Source organism: Trachinotus anak, unplaced genomic scaffold (genome assembly GCF_046630095.1).
Source record: "Trachinotus anak isolate AG129_WGS33_773 ecotype Australia unplaced genomic scaffold, CSIRO_AGI_Tana_v1 ptg000016l, whole genome shotgun sequence".
NCBI classification, from domain to species: Eukaryota; Metazoa; Chordata; class Actinopteri; order Carangiformes; family Carangidae; genus Trachinotus; species Trachinotus anak.
The window spans coordinates 19,019,569-19,038,095 of NW_027273867.1; the positions used below are offsets into that span (position 1 = coordinate 19,019,569).

Genomic DNA, 18,527 nt, shown 5'->3' on the forward strand with positions numbered 1-18,527 from the left:
ATCAATCACAAAGACGCTGATGGAGATGCCTTTTGTTGGCTTCGGATAGGCTATATTGTCCAGTGTCATACATCAGAGGAGACGCGGTAAGCCGAGCTATATCTTCTTACTTACTCTGCTAATTTCACTGCTGGCAAGCCTTGTTTGCTCTCTTCATCTTAATACGCAGCCAGCTTGCTGCCATTTGTCATGTTGTATTTTCTTCTGTGGTAATGGGGCCAGTCAGCCCTCCTAACATGGGAAAAGAGCATGACATCAGCGCATGGTTATTTTCTTGACTTAACCTGCCTGTGGAATCAACAACACATATTGAGTCAGTGTGTAGGTGTGTGTTGCACTCGAGTGAGATCATACATGTGAGAGCAATAAATACAGACCCGCCGCCTTTGGTCTATTCAGTTGCACGTCGCCGATCACATTCACTGACATCACACATATAGGCAGTAAAGCAGCGCTGAAAATTGATGTCACACACAATTTGCCACGCCTGCATTTCCTGTGTTTCACGGTCCTCCGTGTCTTTGTCTCTCTCCCTTTCTTCTGGGATGATGCATGGGAGTCTATCAGGCAGAGATGAATGGGGAAGGCACTGCGTAAACCTCCAGCTTCAGCTCAGAGCCCACTCCCTGAGCTGACTCCTAACATACTGTATGAAGGACGGAGGCTGAGGGCTCTGATAAGAGGTCTGGCGAACAAGGGTTGCTCTGTGTGTTTCCCCTCCCCACCCCACCGACACCTTCTTACAGCTCTGTTTGTGAATATTATGAAGTATGACCCAGCACCAGACAGGGCAGAGTTTTTCCAATTCTGTCACAATGGTAATCCTTTAATGGACTGAAGGTTAGTTTGCAAAGAGCCAAAGAATGTCAGCATAGTCTTTGCAGTGTCAGGAGGTGTGTAATATGAAAACTGTTGTGAGAAGATGGATTGTTACGATACTGTTCTTGATGCAACATCCATCTTCAAACTTGTGTTATCTACGAGTGATGACGTGAAAAAAACTTACTGCAGCTTACTTGCAGCAAACACAGCGGAGAATACTGCTTTGATTTATTCAATTTCAGAAAAACAGGTTAAGGTTCCCTTAAACTGTGATTAAATGCTGCTGAAGGTCTGTGAAATCAATCACCAACTGTTTAAATAATGCTCAAGAAAAAACATACATGGTTGGAAATGTATGTTAGCTATCGTGCTACAGTAAGTGACAAAGGCAAAGCAAACCTCCAGCTCACAGAAAAGCACAAACACTATGGATAGTGAAGTAATGAAGACACATACAGCATCAAAAACGTATTTTGTTATGTTTTTAATGAATCAGTCTGTATAGCTTGACGATAAGAAACAATAACTATCATGAGAAAAAGTTGTACATAAACACTAGAACTGGCAGTTGCCATGTTTCGTGTTGTGAAGAGGTTGATATTTGCTTTAAAAAAACAAAAAAGAAATGAACTGCACATGGCCACAGAGACCCTTGGGACCAATCATGTTAAATTTAATCTGTGCTTCATGCTCTCAGACACAAACAGAAGCCAACCCATCTCCACTCATCTGTTTTTGGTGATGCAACACTAAGATAAGTTAGTCCCTATAACATGCGGAGTGCCTCAGGGCTCAGTTCTGGGACCTATTATATTTTCTTTACATATGGTTCCCCTCTGTTACGTTATACATAGGAATGGCACTGAATTCTGTTACTATTAACATGACACTGATATATTCTCCAGTGAAGCCCAGCAACTGTGTGCTACATATTTATGCTTTACCAGATATGAAAAATTGAATGCTGACAAATTTCTACGAAAGAATTCTTCATTCTTATCATTGGTTAAATGTATCTGCATTTTTTTTTTTTAATAGCACCTGTTGTGTTATTTTTGCTTCTGGCAAAAATTTTTAAAGCTATATTAACCAACTCTTCCAATCGTGATTCCCAGATTGCAGTTGATTTGTTTTGATTTTCAATAATTATATATGCCTTAATTCCTATGCGACTGATCTACTGCAAGCAGCATTGTCTAATGTAATGTACCTATACAGGTGTGTGGGGAAATGAAATGATGCAAGAGAAGTAAAATTTTATCACAAAATTGTTTTGCATCAGACATTTTTTTTCCAGTTTGCTTCTCAATAGTTCTACATCTTTAATTTTCATATCTCATAATGTTTTATACTCTTAGATTTTATTTTATGACTGTTTTACTTACACTCTATTATGTTGATTATGCTTTTATATTTTTATTTGTTTTTCCCAGTCTGTATGTAAAGTAAAGCACAGTGAAAATGCCATACAAATGAACTTTTTCAGTTTGAAGTTTTCGTGTGTGTGTGCAGGATTTAGCCAGTGTTTGAAGAGCTGGGTGATTTATAAAGAACAGAGCAGCTAGTTTGAAAAAAAAACATCCCTTTGAACTGATCTTTTTCTGTCTCGCTCAGTTTCTCCCACCCTCTCTCTTTCTCTTTCACACACCCACAAAACAGTCTGTTTTCAATTTCATCCTCTACATTTGAATCACCTGATGACAACACAAAGTGACTCCTTTAGTTTCCATCTGTGCAGCCCTGACATTAATCAGCAGCTTGTTGATGGTCAATGGTGATACCACTCAGGGTTGGGTTGCCAATCCAGCAGGTTCATCAGTTAACTTGATCAATTATGCAGCAGCTGTCATCAAGTTTATACATTTAAATTAATTGATGCTCATTGCTGCCAACAAATATAAAGAAGTTTTGTTAACTTATACCTTTGTGAAAGGTGATAGTAATATAACCTGCATTTTTTAGGTTTTTGCTAATTTGCTTATTTCGTTTTAAAAATCTAACATCAATTTTAAGCCTTTGAGATCACAAGACTAAGGTCGTTGAGAAGTAATTTTTCATCAAAGGTGAATCATATTTGTCATCACCTAACCAGGTAACCTGCTGCACAATGTGCTGTCATCACCCCAGGCTCATTGCCATAGGTTAAGTTACACTAAGGTTGATGAATGCAATGCAATACGAAAATATTTTTATATGAAATATATATTTCCATATTTTCCTTTGTGAAAATCACATTTCTGTGTTTGTGTTGGTTCACATCGTGATGAAATGTCACCACACGAAAGGAGACTGGAGCAAAAAAAAGATCTGGGTTAAAAAACAGTTTGTTGTCAGTGGAATAATTCCATGTTTTGACCTCTTCTCTCATTTTCACATCAGGCCATGCATTCCCACAGTAATTTGAACAAATTAGGCTATTTTGTTTTTGTTTTCTCATTGCCTTTCACCACACTGATGACCCCTAAATCTAACACAAAGGTTTTCCTTTTTTCTGTTTTTGTCTCCAGACTGTGTTGTGACTATGACACAAGTTCACTGCAGCGAAACTAAAGGAAAAAAAAATAGATAAGTGATCCATATCTTCTGGCGTATCTTAACTGAGCCTGGTGACTGTCATTATGAAAACTGTATTAAAATGTCTTTCATTAAGACTGTTTTAGACGCATGAGTCGATATCCACCAGCCGATCTGCCTCTAAAATGACATTTGGCGTAGCTCTTGATTGAAGTTCAACACCCAAAACATTAAACTAAAAAGATAGCGGGATATTACATGCTTTTACCATTTAGGGTGGTTATCTTCTTTTTGCAAAACTATCTGATGGTGACCACCCATTTAAGCTGTGATAGTGCTGTAGTGATTTTCTGCTGACTGGTGCCAAACCTGCTACTGTGCCAAAATTTGATTTATAACACTCTGAAAGGATATGTTTTGAGCTTATAAGATCATGTTTTTATGACAACCATATGGAAAACAGCACCCAACAGATATGACCACATCCCTATGCGCACTCATAAAGTTAAATGTCACTGAGCCAAAGCAATAAATTGTTGTCTCTTGCCACACAGTTGATCTTATGCAGTACTTCTCGGAGATTTAGCAAGTGCGTGGGATCGTGTGTAACGTCTAAGTGATACGAATAAATAAATAACACATATCTCTATTGTTGATAGCACCTCTTGGTGTGCCTGACAAGACCCGCTGATAACGGGAGACATTTATAGATTTAAATTATAAAGACAAGGAGAGGGGAGTGGGTGGGTGGGGGCATGTAACCTACATGTAAAATGAGAATTTCCACCTAGAGAAGTGGGGATGCTTTTCTAGTTTCTCTGAATATGGAAATGGCCTGTGAGGCATCATTGCGTCAGTGTCTGGCGACGCTTGCCTCAACCATTAAAAACACAATGAGGTCAGGGGAGTGAGTGACAGAGTGTACCATGGACCTTAAACACCTCACAGAGAGCAGGGCTATTAGCCGCCTATTAAAACTCAAACAGCAAAAGAGCGTGTCTAACATGTCTCGCAGCAGACTGGCAGTTATTCACCTGGTGATTTGGGCCGGTATGTTTCAGCAATCTGTCAGAAACATTGACTGTGCTACAAACCAGATCTTCAAGCCCCCCCCCCCTTCCAATCCACTCTTTGTGGAGAAACACTTGAGTTATTTCTTGGAGGTGAATTCCTTGGCTGCTCATCAAAAAACAAACATCTCATTAAACTGTCATGATTGATGAATTGATTCCCCTTAAATCAGAGTCACTTGCGCTCACACGACTGATAATTTGAATTTATCGATTTCATGCCAGGAAATTAGTTGGAAGGTGGAGCAGTAGTATAAACGTGGCTGAGCTTTGTATATGTTTACCAGAGGTCTGTCACATCAAATAAAGCCAGAAGTGCACCAATGGTTTACATCACGTCACTTTGTTGTATGGGCCAGGGGGCCAACACTAAACATAATCAATGACTGGCCCTCTTGACTCGCCTCCAGGACACACCAGTGAGGGCCCTTAGCGCCATTTTGACTATGTGTCTATGAACTTGTCACACACTAAAGCCGCTATTACCAAGTAAAAATAAATGGAAACTAATTTAGTAAATGGGGAGCAAAAGCACCACCACATGGTACATGACCTTTGTGACACCGGGGTTTGACCAGCTCGCTGATCTCTCTGGTTCTGTTTGTTGCTCCTAGTAGTCTAACAGTTGACAGAACGGGGGCCTGGAGGTGCACAGTGCTTCCTACTTTTCACAGATGGGCAGACAGCTGTGGCACATTCCCTGATATCCCCACTGTGTCCCACTGAGAGCCACCCAGTGCTCTGCACTGAGAAAAGCACAAGTTATAAAAATAGCTGACAGCACCAAAGCCTGTGGGGCCCATCACTTGAGACATACTTAACTTATTAAAGATTTTCTGAGCTTATCATTCCTTTATGACATGCAACATATTTTGCATCATTTACATGTATTCAAACTGCACCATTCTGTAGTTATATTGCATAAAATATCACTGATGTGCTAAAGGAATAGTAGAAAGTTACATAAGAAGAGGATTAAATTAATCTATCACTAGTTTAGGTTAGCACAGCACAAAGACTGGAAACAGGTGAAAGCTGAAAATACATCTACCAGTACCTCTAGTGTTCAGTAATCAACATGGGACAAAAGCTGAAGAGTAATGATGACAAGAAACTCGTGGCAAGAGAACAAATTGGCAAATTTGAACCTTTTTTTAATATATGAAGCATTGGAACAGCTGAATTCATGTGGAATTTTTGTTTTTACGGTACAAATGAATACTGGGATAGAGGGAAATTTCAAATGTTTAAATCAAATACCACAGTAAAGCCAGTAAAGTGTCAGTGAGTGAAGTGAAATTCTATAGCATCTATAAATTTGTGATAAGTAGTGTGGTTTGATGAAGTCTCACTGTCACAGCCTGATCTGACTTCAGATCATTCTTATCTGGACAACATTTTCAGAACTGTTGGATGGAGGCCAACAGTTTGATGTAAGGCATGTTAGCTGGTTTCCACAGAAAGACTGAGGCCACATAGGATTTAATAAGCAGCACTTAAAATATGGTTATAAAGATGTTTAGTTTGAAGCATCTGACCTACCACACCCCAGGTTGCTGGGTGTAGATGGGAAAAATGATTCTTGAGCGTTGCTGCTCTCAAAGTGAATTCCACAGTTGTCTTTTTTTATGATGTAGAGTTGCCTCCATGGCAGAAGTCAGTAATGATTCAGTTTTTTTTAATTAATCAACAAACTAGATTCCTATTCTCAGAGAAAAAAAAAAAGAGTGTCCTGACATTGATGCTATGCAATGCAAATTGTACTGTAATTTGTTGTCCAACTGAATTGCTGCCTGCAGGGGCGAAAGTCCAATGAGCTTCCTTCCAAAAAATTAATACTGATAAAATGCTCAAAAGCTCATTGTGTTCTTTTTTTCCTTTCAACCATTTACATTTGGCAGCACAAAGTTTGATTTGATGCAAAAGTAAAGTTCAGTTCTGCCTTTGCATGTCAAAAATGCATCTGTCAAAGTCCATGGCTGCAAATGGTTCTTTTTTTAAAACCAAAGCCTCAGATAACCTTTTATGAAAACTTTTTTGATTGTACTTTCTATACTTTGCTGTCATCATGTTTGGTCAGAACACAGGGGACTGGAAAGTCTATCACTAACTATGATGACACCCTTTTTTGACAGAATATAATGAATATTCTTACGTTTCAAACAATCAGGTTATTTGGCCATACAACATTTGTCATAAGTCTTCTTAATGATGCCATATTTCACGATGTCTGTGGTCTATCTGAGAACATAGGAGACATATGCATCCATTCGGACCCTCAGCACAGATAATCAACAACGAATGTGTGGGGCAGAACCTTTTATATCATCCATGGCTTGTCTATCACACGACACCACACAGGACACTGGAAACTAGCCAGCCTTTCAACACTACACCCTCTCCTGCTGTTTTTAACATACTAGCTCTTCTTTTTATTTTTTTCCTTTCTTCCTCCCCGCTGCTTCCCCTGCCATAGTGAGGGAGACTTTTTGTGCTAAACACCTTCATATGCTGCGTTTGGGTTGCCAGAAAAGCTCTCCACATATGGAGAGAGAGAGCTCTCTATGGCTTATTAAAAAGTTGGCCTGTCAATGTCATTTTTCAGGTCCGGCAAGCACCTTTCTCTGCTGGATGGCCAAACAGAAGAGGAGGAAGAGGATAGGTGTAAATCCCCAAGTTACTGGTGATAACTATGGTTAGGGCAGGGTGATAAATCAAATTACTTTGATTAATTCGAGTTTATCACCCTGCCCTAAAATTGAGATTAATGCTTCCTCTGTCACTTATGAGCCAGCGTGAGTAATTCTCTGGAGTCACCACAGCGCGGTGGTTGGCGCAATTTCCCAGACACACCTTTATGTCTGAGGTCCTCTGGGAAAACGAACAAGAAGCGTGAGCCATGGCAGCTGCAAAAGACAACGAAATAATACCGAAAGAAGGTAGTCATGTTACTTCAGTCATATGGACATGGTTTGGTTTTGCAAGGTCTGACCTGGAACAGACCACCGTGCTGTGCAGTTTGTAAAAGCGCTGTTAAAAAAAAAAGTGGCAGCACAACGAACCTATTTAAACACCTGAGACAAAAGCATCCGGTGGAATGGGAGCAATGTTTTCTCTTCAGTTCATGTAGGCAGAACAAAATCAATTTAAAATCGTGAATCGTCCAACAAATCAAGATTTTATTTTTTAACCATATTGCCCAGCCCTAACTACAGTTCTCTTCATTTGCTGGAACGGGGTGGGCCAACTTGAGAAGGTGATGACCCAGTTCTTTGGAAACATCACACCGGGGACATCTCATAATATCATAAATCAGCTGTCCTTCTTACCTTTGATACAGAACATGCTCTTGACCTCAGTAATATGATGTTCATCTGGAGACTTCAACATGAAATAATAATAATTTAATTGCTGAGCAAGCTGTCAACAGGATCTTAAAATACAATTTTATTGAATGACTCATTATATTGTCAGAGTGTGCCTTTGTCGGATAAATATCCAGCCCAGAGGGAACCCCGGGCAGCGATATGGTTGTAGTAGACCTCTTGACGTCTGAAGAATTATGTGGTCATCACTGTGATTTAAGAAGAGCAAAACCGAATACAAGAAAAAAAAAGACAACGGTCTGACAAATCCTTGCTCTCTGGAAATGCAGCTTTTCACTAAAAAAGTTAAGTTATTTTGTGGGAAATTGGCTCGCTTCAGCTAGAATTGTGCAAGTTACAAAAACATCTAAAATGACTAAAGGCTAAACATTCATTTCACAGAAAGAGGTGAAAAGCTCTTTCTGGAAAGGATTGTGTAAAGCTATGTTAGATCACGCTTGGAATTTGTATTTCTGACTTCCAGTATATGCCATGGAAATTCTGTGCAGAGGGGGTTTTCTGTGCAAATGTAGAGCTGCTCATTTTAATTCTTGTTAGATTTTACAACTGTAGCAATAACCAACAATGACTGTTCACCTTTCCCTGTGACTGCTGCTTGGGTCCAACTTTCAACTGTTTGATCATATTGACATATTTTATTCTTTCTGTTCAGTGACATTTCACATTTTGCCCATTATCCTTTTTTGGGTTTTATAGTATTTCACTCATTAGATACAAAGAGTTAGTCTATGGTCTTACAAAATGGTTTTCCTTTAATGGGAAATCATCTGTCCATGCTTCAAATATATACTATGGAGAAAAATGCTAAGAAATACATAATGTTTCCCTCCCGCTATTCCTATTAGCTCTTCATAGAACATTATACCGTAGTTGAGTAATATGAGCAGAAAATTCCCTTTTATATAGGAGACGTGTATAAAATTGGTCTAATTTACACCAGGTTGGACCCATTAAAATAAGACTGCAGACTGATAACTGTATGACATAATTCCCTGATTTAAGGTAATTTTAGTTTTATTTCAAATTCCTTTTCCTGATTCACCCAATAGGTCTAGAGGAGGGTTGTGAAGCATGTGTCACCCCATTCAGAGTGTCCACGATCACAGATTTAAACCACGCCACTGTGTTGGCCTCAACTGACAGACAATAGACAAGACAAGACAGCATATATGTTTATCGGATCATGTCCTGGATTCAAAGCCGCAACACTAAAGCCTTAATCATATAATCTGAGAGCGACGGATGCCACAGACTCATAGATGTTCTTATTAAACTTCTTTCTAGTCCGCCTGGAGGAACGCATGCACAGTTGGACACGACAGATTGGAGGTTACACGAACATCCACACAAAATTCTGAAATGTTTGTATGCAAATAGCCAAATATGTAAAGAAAAGTAGATAATTTGATTCACTTAAAAACAAACAGCTCCCTCTCTGAAGGTGAAGGGCAAACAGATTCAGAGCATGTAGGGAGCACGGTGCTGGAAAAAGCAACCAGTGTCCAATCCATAATAAAGGGTAGCCAAAGGTCACAGGCCTATAAATCATACCAGAAGAGCTTTGGCTAGGTGTGTGTGTGTGTGTGTGTGTGTGTGTGTGTGTGTGTGTGTGTGTGAGAGAGAGACAGAGAGAGAGAGAGAGAGAGACAGAGACAGAGACAGAGAGAGAGTGCATGTGTGTTTGTGTGTTCCCCATTAAGTAAAGGACAAAGCACATATATATTAGTATTAGTATTTCTATAGTGTTCTTGTATCTTTTACTTAAGTAAATGTAATAGTTGTGGCTAAACTGTATATCTGCAGGTTAGTACCACTTACTGAATTAACAATTGAAAGTGCATTTCCATCCATCTGTTTTTATTGTGCATGTTCAATTTGCTAACAAAAAGAAAAAAAGGAAAAGTGAAACTGCTGTAAATTAAGGTGGAAATTGCAGAGTATCAATAAAAGTGAAGTCACGATGTCACCATTGTTTTCATTCATTTAAAATTTGACTCGTTGCTCCCTCTGCTTCTGCAGGGATTTAATGGGACCTGACTGGAGAATTACTGCCACCAATGGATGGAAACAAGCGTTACTTTGCATTTTCTTTTGCAGGTTTTTTTTTGCACTATTTGCACTATTTAAGAGCGCAGATAATCAGTATGTAGCTCATTCATTCTGTTTTGAGAAGTCATTATGGTGAGAGATGGCACTAAGCCTGCTGAATACAGCCAGAGCTGGTGGTCTCTCAAGTAGTTAAAACAAAGTTTATGCCATAGACCCAGCCATCCCACATTACATTACATAACCTTGTTTTGTCCTCTTTCACAGTTATTATGTCTACTGTAACCATCAGTGTTGATACACATCAGCCTCTAAACAAGCAAAGTAACAATAGAATTTCGTAAGGACTCTCTTACGATTGAAATTCCTCCTGGTTTACAAATGCCCAAGCAAATGCAAACAAGACTTTCCATGAGGTCATAAGTGTTTCTCCAAGACCCCCAAAGATTCAGAAGATATAAATACTAGGATGAGGAACATGTTGGGTACCAGTTGAGTCTCAGAAGCCCTGCCACAAGGCAAATATTTGCAGGGTGGAAGAAGAGCAAAGCATTAATGTGTGTTAGTTTTGATATCCGTCCCTCTCACCCATGCTGCACAAAAAACACGTATACATTTGGCGCTGCAGGAGGCTGCTGACGTGAGGATGAGCTCTCATGCTGGGGCCTCACATGAAACGCCAAGATTTGGCCCCCATGGTGATGCGAGAGAGAAAAATACATTTAAAAAGAAAGCTGTGAAATCCAATCCACCAGTGGACCTGCATGTGTTTAAAAAAAAATGCTTATACACTTCAAGTTTCTGATGATAACTTTATCTGAAAGTTGTATAAAGACTGAATATTAATATCATTTTTTTGATCTTTGTGCTGTCTTGAGTAAGAAAGTGTGACTAATTCACAGCAAATTCAGTAGGTCAAAGCCCTCAAGTTATTCAGAAGAATTTGGCATCACGCTCTTGCAGATGTTAAACACAGATGGTTCCTGCCAAGGACAAAGTCTAAAGTAAGCTAATGTTGACTCACATTAAGAAGCGGGAGTAAATCTTAATCTTTGTTAAATGAGTCTGCTATACTCTAACTGGCTTGGATTTCAGCAGAGGAAAGTGATTAATAAAAGCAAGGACACAGCTCACTTATTCATCATGTCACAGACAGTTTAACGTTGCATCAATGCTGAAAAGTGTTATTCACAAAAGTGGATCACAGAATTAGTTTAAGATGATCCTGTAATTTGTCGAGAAAAGTTCAAAATGATCCAAAGTCCAAGACGTCCAAGTCTGAAGTCAAATTAACTTGTAAAAGGATGGGGTTTTTTTTGCATTTTTGCCATTTACTGTGCCGACAGAAGAATAAAGGTAAGTCTCCCACAGCCAGCTTTGTGGTAAAAGGGTCCAGAAACCAGTAAAATAAAGAAAGATTTAGTCAACGGCTCGATAGCAAGTATACATACACCACATCTTTTAAAGCTACGCCAGACATGAAAACAAACAAGCTAACAGTTAGCTGAGTCACAGATACAGCAGAGTGCTCCACAACTTAGTCACAACCAATTCCAGAGACATTTGCAGCAAGCGGAAGTCCTTTCTAATCACGCCACCAGCATAAATCACATTTTTACCAACAAAAACAAAACTATAAAAATATGAACAATATTAACAGGATTATTCGTTAGCCTGTAGCATGTGTGTAACTAAAATAAATAGAAATCAAAGAGTAAATGACATAATGATAAAATGAAATGCAGCAGATAAAATACAACAGTGTCTAATCATAAATTACTGTTGTTACTTTTTTTTATCTTTAAAATAAATAATAATATGAAAAAATAATGTATGAAATGTAAATTAGATGTAGTTTGCAATACATTTTGGGTGTGAATTGACATTGAAATTGTCACTGAAATCTACAGTTCTTCAGGCAAATATCCATCATCATCACCTTTGCGTTTGAATGGGTATCTGTGAGTGCAGCTGTAACTTAGTGCCCTAAAAGTGCAGGCAGCGTTATGCTCATGTGGTGACTGGCACCCTCTTGTGAAATCACCACAGTCTTCCTGTCACCTTGGAGCCGGATAAACGGCCAGATGCAGTCCAGCGCCTGCCTGGAAACTGAGAGCCGTGATACAACGCTGGCACTGCCGCCAAACTATTTGGTCTTTGCTGTGGTGATAATGTGCAGCCTAAACGGCGCTGTGGACAAACTCTGTGATTATATAGCGAACAAACTTTATCTCAAAAACAAAATGTCTCAGATAAGAGACTTTTCAGCTTGATTTGCTGTTTCTGTTTTATTCTGTGGTGGTTGGTAAAGGTATTCAGATCATTTAAAAGTAGCAATAACACACTGAGGAATGTTCCATTCCAAGTGCAGGCACAAGACGTATTGAAAAAAATGTACTGCAAGTATCATAAGTCAAATTGCTCATTATGCAGAATGGCCTCTGTGAGTGACATATGTTGGATTATTATCACGGATGCAATAGGGTGTAAGCAGCATTTTAATGTTTAAAACTAAATCTACATTTATAATATGAGGTTTTGAGCATAAAATTTTGAGTTGAAAAGTAACCAGTGCCTTTTTCAGAAAAAATGGAAGTACAGCACAAACAACACAACACAACCTCCAGTGTTCCTCCTGTGTGTTAATTACTCAAAAGCAAAAGCAGTTAGTTACATTAGCCTGCGCGTTACCAGTAAACGAGATGTTGGGTTTAACAAGCAGCAACAGTTTGGAGGGATTTACTGACCATCAAGAGATGATTCAACATCAGCCCCTAGTCCCATCCTCACAATGACACTGCAGCTCTGATAAAAGCCAGGTAATTCCTCAGCATAACCATACCAGTGGGTGATGTTAGCAACCCTGCTAAGAAGACGCAACCTCCTTTTTCACATCCCGAGCCCCAGCACCAAGCTAGCATTTACTGGAACAGTCTGTCGACTGAATGCACGACAACCAAGCTGATTAACCTTCTGTTAAACTACCAGCAAGACAGCCAACAAGTTGACCCCCATATTGTTCAAACAACAGAGCATTGCTGGGACTAGTAACAGTTCAAACTGCAACTCCTTACACTATTTCTTACTTTAAAAAAAAAAAAAACAGTTACATCACCCTAACATGTTCCAAATTAATTGATTACAGTAAGATCACTTCCCATTAGTCTATTCTCCAGTGTGTAGGGTGAGGCTTTGTGTGTCCATCCATGCATTTGTGCATGTCTACATGCTCGCTTAGCTGTTCGATGAGATAAATCAAACCTTGATGTATGGGAAAGGAGTTTGGTCTGTACAGCTCTGTCCACAAGGCCTGGTGTCACTGAGGTGTCAGGAGATTAAACCCACACACTTCTAAGTGTATGGAAGAACTGCTCAATTAATTGAGTTTCATATCTGCTGAAAGGTGTCAGGACAAAGGGGCATGAGGGTCTTTTCATTCTCTTACACCCTCTATTTTTACCAACCACTGACAGCTGTTCAGTGCAGCACATGGAACCTTTTCCAGCAGGTCAGGGAACAACCAGATGCCTGACGCCTATCCACTCAGATCCAACCACTGCAGATAAATTGGATTCTCAAATATTGATATAGTCCCGCTTTTATGCCTCATGTAAAACTGAGACAAGCTGACCTCCTCTGCAACATCCTCATCAGTTTAAACTGCACCTTCGGGACGTAGGAGCTCATTTCTCAGTGGTTACAATGAAAACAAAGCAAATAAAAAACACTATCAGCCATCATGTTTCATTAAGACGGGCTTCCTTTTTATTTCCCAAATAACAGACTTCAATGACCAATTAATCCTAACCTATCTAGGAAGTCACGTTGTGTCAACGGACCACCCTTCAGTGTGCGTTGTTGAGAGTGTCAGAGTGTGAGACGTCTCTGTTTATCTGCAATTATACAATCACTTTCACAGCTGCTCGGTATTATGGTCAATTTGTTGCACAAGTCTTGATAGGAGCCCGCTGCACCGTGCCACACTCCACCTATGATACGATGTATTTGATTTGGCATCAGGATGCACACAACTGTCTACTTGACATCTCTAATGTGACAGGAATCGCTGAGCGCGTGCCAATAAGCTCAGTCGGTGTCAGCGTGATCGATGAAAAGAGGTTTAGCTAAAGATTTCCACTCTAATCACAGACCGGTCGCTCAATTCTGCCAACGTGGTCTGCGCATGTAACCATGAGTAAATGTGATTAATCTGAAAACCGATGCCTTCCCTTGAGTGGCCCTTAATAAATCTGACCTCAATTTAGCGGTTTAGTCCAGAGAGCTGCTTCATTTCACTCCAGTGTTTTGTTTTATTCCCTCTTCTCTTGACCACACATACCTGAGCTATGTCTGGCTGTGAGCTGCCAAAAAGTTTCCAAGCTTATTAAAGCCACGTCTCTCTTGAGTGTCCTACACCGGGCTGGAGAGATGGCATCTGCGTTGAAAGGATATTTCTGCCCTGGTAGTTGAATGGACTCTTTGTGTGACCGGCTTAAACCTGCGTTCTGCAGAGTGTCACGAAAAGTGCTACCCGTGTCCTTATCTGAAAACGGACAGAAATGAGTTCCAGACATTTCGAGGGAAAAGAGGAAAAAGTGTGCTATCTTAGATCTTGTAGGTGATTTGTCACCCCTTTGAAGGCCATTTTTAAATTCTGGCATCGTGTTTTAAAATATTGTCATTGTGACTCACACTGTTAGCACTGAGGACAGCTGCAAATTACGTTTTCATTAGAGTTGGTTTTCTTTTGAATCAGATGGCTTGCAATGATAGAACTTTAAGTAGTGTTTTCCGTAATTCAAAGCCGGTGGAGCGAGCGACTTTAAGGGCCTCTTGAGTACACATAACATTCAGCAGAATAATTCACTGTCTTTTTTTTTTTTTTTTGCATTGGAAATTCAGCTTTTTATTAGCCTGAAAAATTCTGCTTTCATCAAAGCATAAACCTTTCTAATCCCTTCTCTCAGCATTGGCAGCCAATCTGAAGCAACAGCAATTTCACCTCTGTTTGCCCCTCTGAACTTGAATTCAGGCCTCCACACAATGAACACATAGAGTGTGCTGAGAAATACTTGGAATTCATTGCACAACTGTAAATGAGTGTACAGGTAAATCTTGACACGGCAATGATCATCAAAGGGTTTCATTCCTATCAGAGTTCTTTTCTCAGAACTTTCATTTAGTTTCTATTTGGGTTATTTTACAGGGTGTTTTGCATCCACCTCAGCTGAACTGATGAGGAGATTGCCTGAGAATGAATAAACTCATAACACATTCATCACAGATCTTGTTCTTTCCAGCTGGAGGGTGATTGATTTTGTCCTATTACGCCTTGAGAAGTAGTTTATATTATTTCACCTGTTGTCTTGCACTGGTCCATCTTTTTGGTTACACAGATTTACAGCTGATTATATTGCCTTCTAGTATAATAGAAATGTGCAATAAATCTTAAAAAAGTTTAGCCACATTCTGAACCAGCATCACTCCACTGCAGTCATTTTAAGTAAAGAAACATTTGCTCCCCATGGGATAATTAAATATAGTGTCTCTAACTACTGTTGAGGACGTGTCCTCTGTATGCCCCTGGATCTTGCATCCCTGTTCACAGTTATATAATAAAAGATAAAAGACTGAACAAGAGAGGATGTCAGTCACATGGTGGTCAGCACCAGGACGTATACTTTGCCGGGAGTCCTGCTGTTTGTCTCCCATCACCCTCTGTTTAGTGAGGTTGTTCCTAATGAGGACATATTCACACACACGCAATGTGCATGTACTGTACACCATCTGTCCTCTGGCTTCACTTTGTGAGAATTTGCACAGTTACATAGCAAACTAAACGCATGTCCAGTGCAGGTTAAGGGCAGAAGCTGGCCTTTAAAATTTTTACTGGAGGCAGTGAAAACAATACTGGATGAAACAGAACAAATTCAGGGATAGTGAGACAAATCACAAAAAAATGAGATACCATGAATATAAGTTAGACCACAGGTAAAACTGAATTGGCCCGGTAATAAGAAAAAAGGTGAGAGGTCTGATATAATGGTGGATGTCACGATGTCAGTTAAACTGCGATGGGAAAGTGACAGCTAGTGGTTGTCATAGCATAATGTTCAACTTCGAGTTCAAGTGCTAGTGGCAGAATGAAGAACATGAGCTATTTTATTGGCTCTTTTTTGATGATACAGCTGGTTTTTATTTGCCAGCCTTCAGTACTCTTAGAAAAAAGTTTTTTTTTTTTAATCTAGCTTAACAGAATTTATTATTTTTTTGATCATAAGAATAGTGTTGAGACAGAAAATAAAAGTGAAGCGAATTCTTGCAGGGTGTTATTTGCATAAACATGACCGTTGGATGGTTTGCCCACTTTGTACAGCCCATGTAACGACTGTACAGACATTAGCTGTATGTCAGCTAGCAACGTACCTGTATTTGTGTGGCAGCTCAGCCTCTGACTGATCCCAGAAATCACTGGGCCAACTTCAGATCTTTCTGGTATATTCCCCCAGTCTCTCCTTTTTCCTCTCGTCTCTGTACATTAAAGAAATAACAATAGCTCAATAAAGCACCTGCATGAGAGCATTTTTTTGCTAAAGCTGAAACATTGTTGATTTATGAGGCTGCGTATTCTCTTCTGTTCAGGCAGCCACAGGCAAAGTTACGTCTATTTTGGCCACCTCGTTTCTCCATTGGCTCCTATTCTGTCTGGACGCGCAAAATAACACTGTATTATTTCTGGTCCTCAATAAACATTCCTTCTTGACCTAACCTGAACTAAAAACAGTGGGAACAAACACATGCTGACAGAAATACAACACACACAAAAAAACTCTCTGTTTACGCCTTAGCAGACAATCACATTCAACCTCACTTTCAGCCGCGTGACAGGAATGCCGAGGCAGATAGAGAGATCAGAAGTGTATTTTACAGGCGCTCTACCACCACTTGACATTGTAAGTGCTCCATCTACATAGCAGCACCTGTAGAAAATGCAGCCCAGTGTCCCGATAAGGACCGGAAGGACGAGGTAACATTTCTGTCATCTACATCGTCCTCTGGAAAAGGAAAACTTTTCTACAGAGCAGCATAACTTAATATGGCCAAGAGAATTTCCTGAATTGTCTATGATTTAAGATTCTCTGAACAATGTTTAAGTGCCTTGGAATGTATTACTGAATTATTTCAACAGCTCATAATCAGCTGGTAATGATTTGCGATGTGCAGTGTTAAGTATATGTGTTTGTGCGCAGCAAGTTTTTTGCTCTTAATAAGTGTTGATTTTTAGGGACAATTACTTCAAGTGCTGATTGGAGGGTTGTTTGTCCACTTACAGAGTTGATGTGGGTCTAAGGCAGCAGCCCAAAACTAGCAACCACGTTAAGTCAACTCCAATGGGTGCGAACCAACAGAAAAACTGGCATATTGCTGATTTTTAACACTCGTGTCAAATTAACATTGACAATTTTGTTGTGTGTCTGTGTGCACTTGAGAGAAAGAGGTGAAACTCAAGGTTTCGTGCTCATTCAATCATTGACTCCATATCTGTCAGCACCAATGGAAACATAGCAGCTATAAAACACACCATCCAAAAATACCACTGAACCACACCAACCTCAACTCTTGAGATTGAGTCTACATGTTAAATATATAGAGCTGATAAATCCATTATAAAGGAATGGAAAATACATACTGCTGCATTGTTTTTAGGGGTAAAGACCTGCGGCAGACACTGAAACTGCAGACTTTTACTTTTAACTTGTATTTACTTGTTGATAGCTTTCTAAAGAAAATCCTGAAACAGTAAAATACGAGGCCTTGACAGTGACAAAACATTTAATTGCTTTCCTGTCGAGAGTTAGCTGAGAAGATTGATACCACTTTCGCTCTGGTGTGCTAAACATGATTGCTTAGCTCCAGCTTCATTGAGCAAACATAGAGTAGTATCAATATTCCCGCATTACTCCTGGCAAGGAAGTCCCAAACTATAAGCTGTGTAACATTCCATATAAAATACCACTACTTAATAAGCTAAATTATCCTCCAACAGAACAGGAAAAATCAATTGTCAATATTTGGAAAGCAAGTAAAGAATAAGCTTAAAACAAGTGAAATGCTGGGTATTTTATCTGACCTAGATTTAACTTACATCTGCACACAGGCTCTTCCTCTGTCATCTCCATCACCGTCTCTCTTCCTGTCTTTCTGTCCCCTCCTCTTGTCCTGCTCCTCCACAAAGCCAGGCTTTGACTCATGCAGTCTTTTCATTTTCATTTGCGTCAGTGAAGAAAGTAAAAACAGGGTCAATTGACATTTATATGTAAATGTTACCGGCCTCCACTAAAATCATCTTGCAATGAAAAATAAATATAGAAGAACAGCGTTTGAACTTTCATTTAAAGTTTGTCAGTCTGACACTGAATGGATGGAATTAGCTAGTTAGCTAGCTATTCAGTTTACTCAGGTGAAATTAATTAGCGTAGTGACGGTTTGTTGACAACCAAAGAATCACTGTGCCACCGACTCAAGCTCTGTGCAACATGTTATCCTCTCTCTCTCTCTCTCTCTCTGTTACTATCCCTGTAGAAATAAAGTTGCCAGTAAAGGTTTTGTAGGAACAAGATCATTCACTCCACTCACGGCTTGGCATTGTAGAATATCTTTGCAGCACCAACACATTCTCATAATACAT

The 18,527-nt window shown here is 39.6% G+C and overlaps 1 protein-coding gene across 1 annotated transcript in view; it reads right to left on the reverse strand.

The window, feature by feature from the left end:
- The window catches only part of angpt1 (angiopoietin 1), a 78,334-nt gene extending 60,038 nt beyond the window's left edge, over positions 1-18,296 (reverse strand). The window contains exons 1-2 of the mRNA XM_071500001.1: positions 17,985-18,296; positions 16,265-16,369 (exon numbers count right to left, since the gene is read on the reverse strand). The gene's annotated coding sequence lies outside the window, so the exon portion shown is untranslated. The remainder of the gene's footprint in view (positions 1-16,264; positions 16,370-17,984) is intronic.
- Positions 18,297-18,527: the final 231 nt, after the last annotated feature.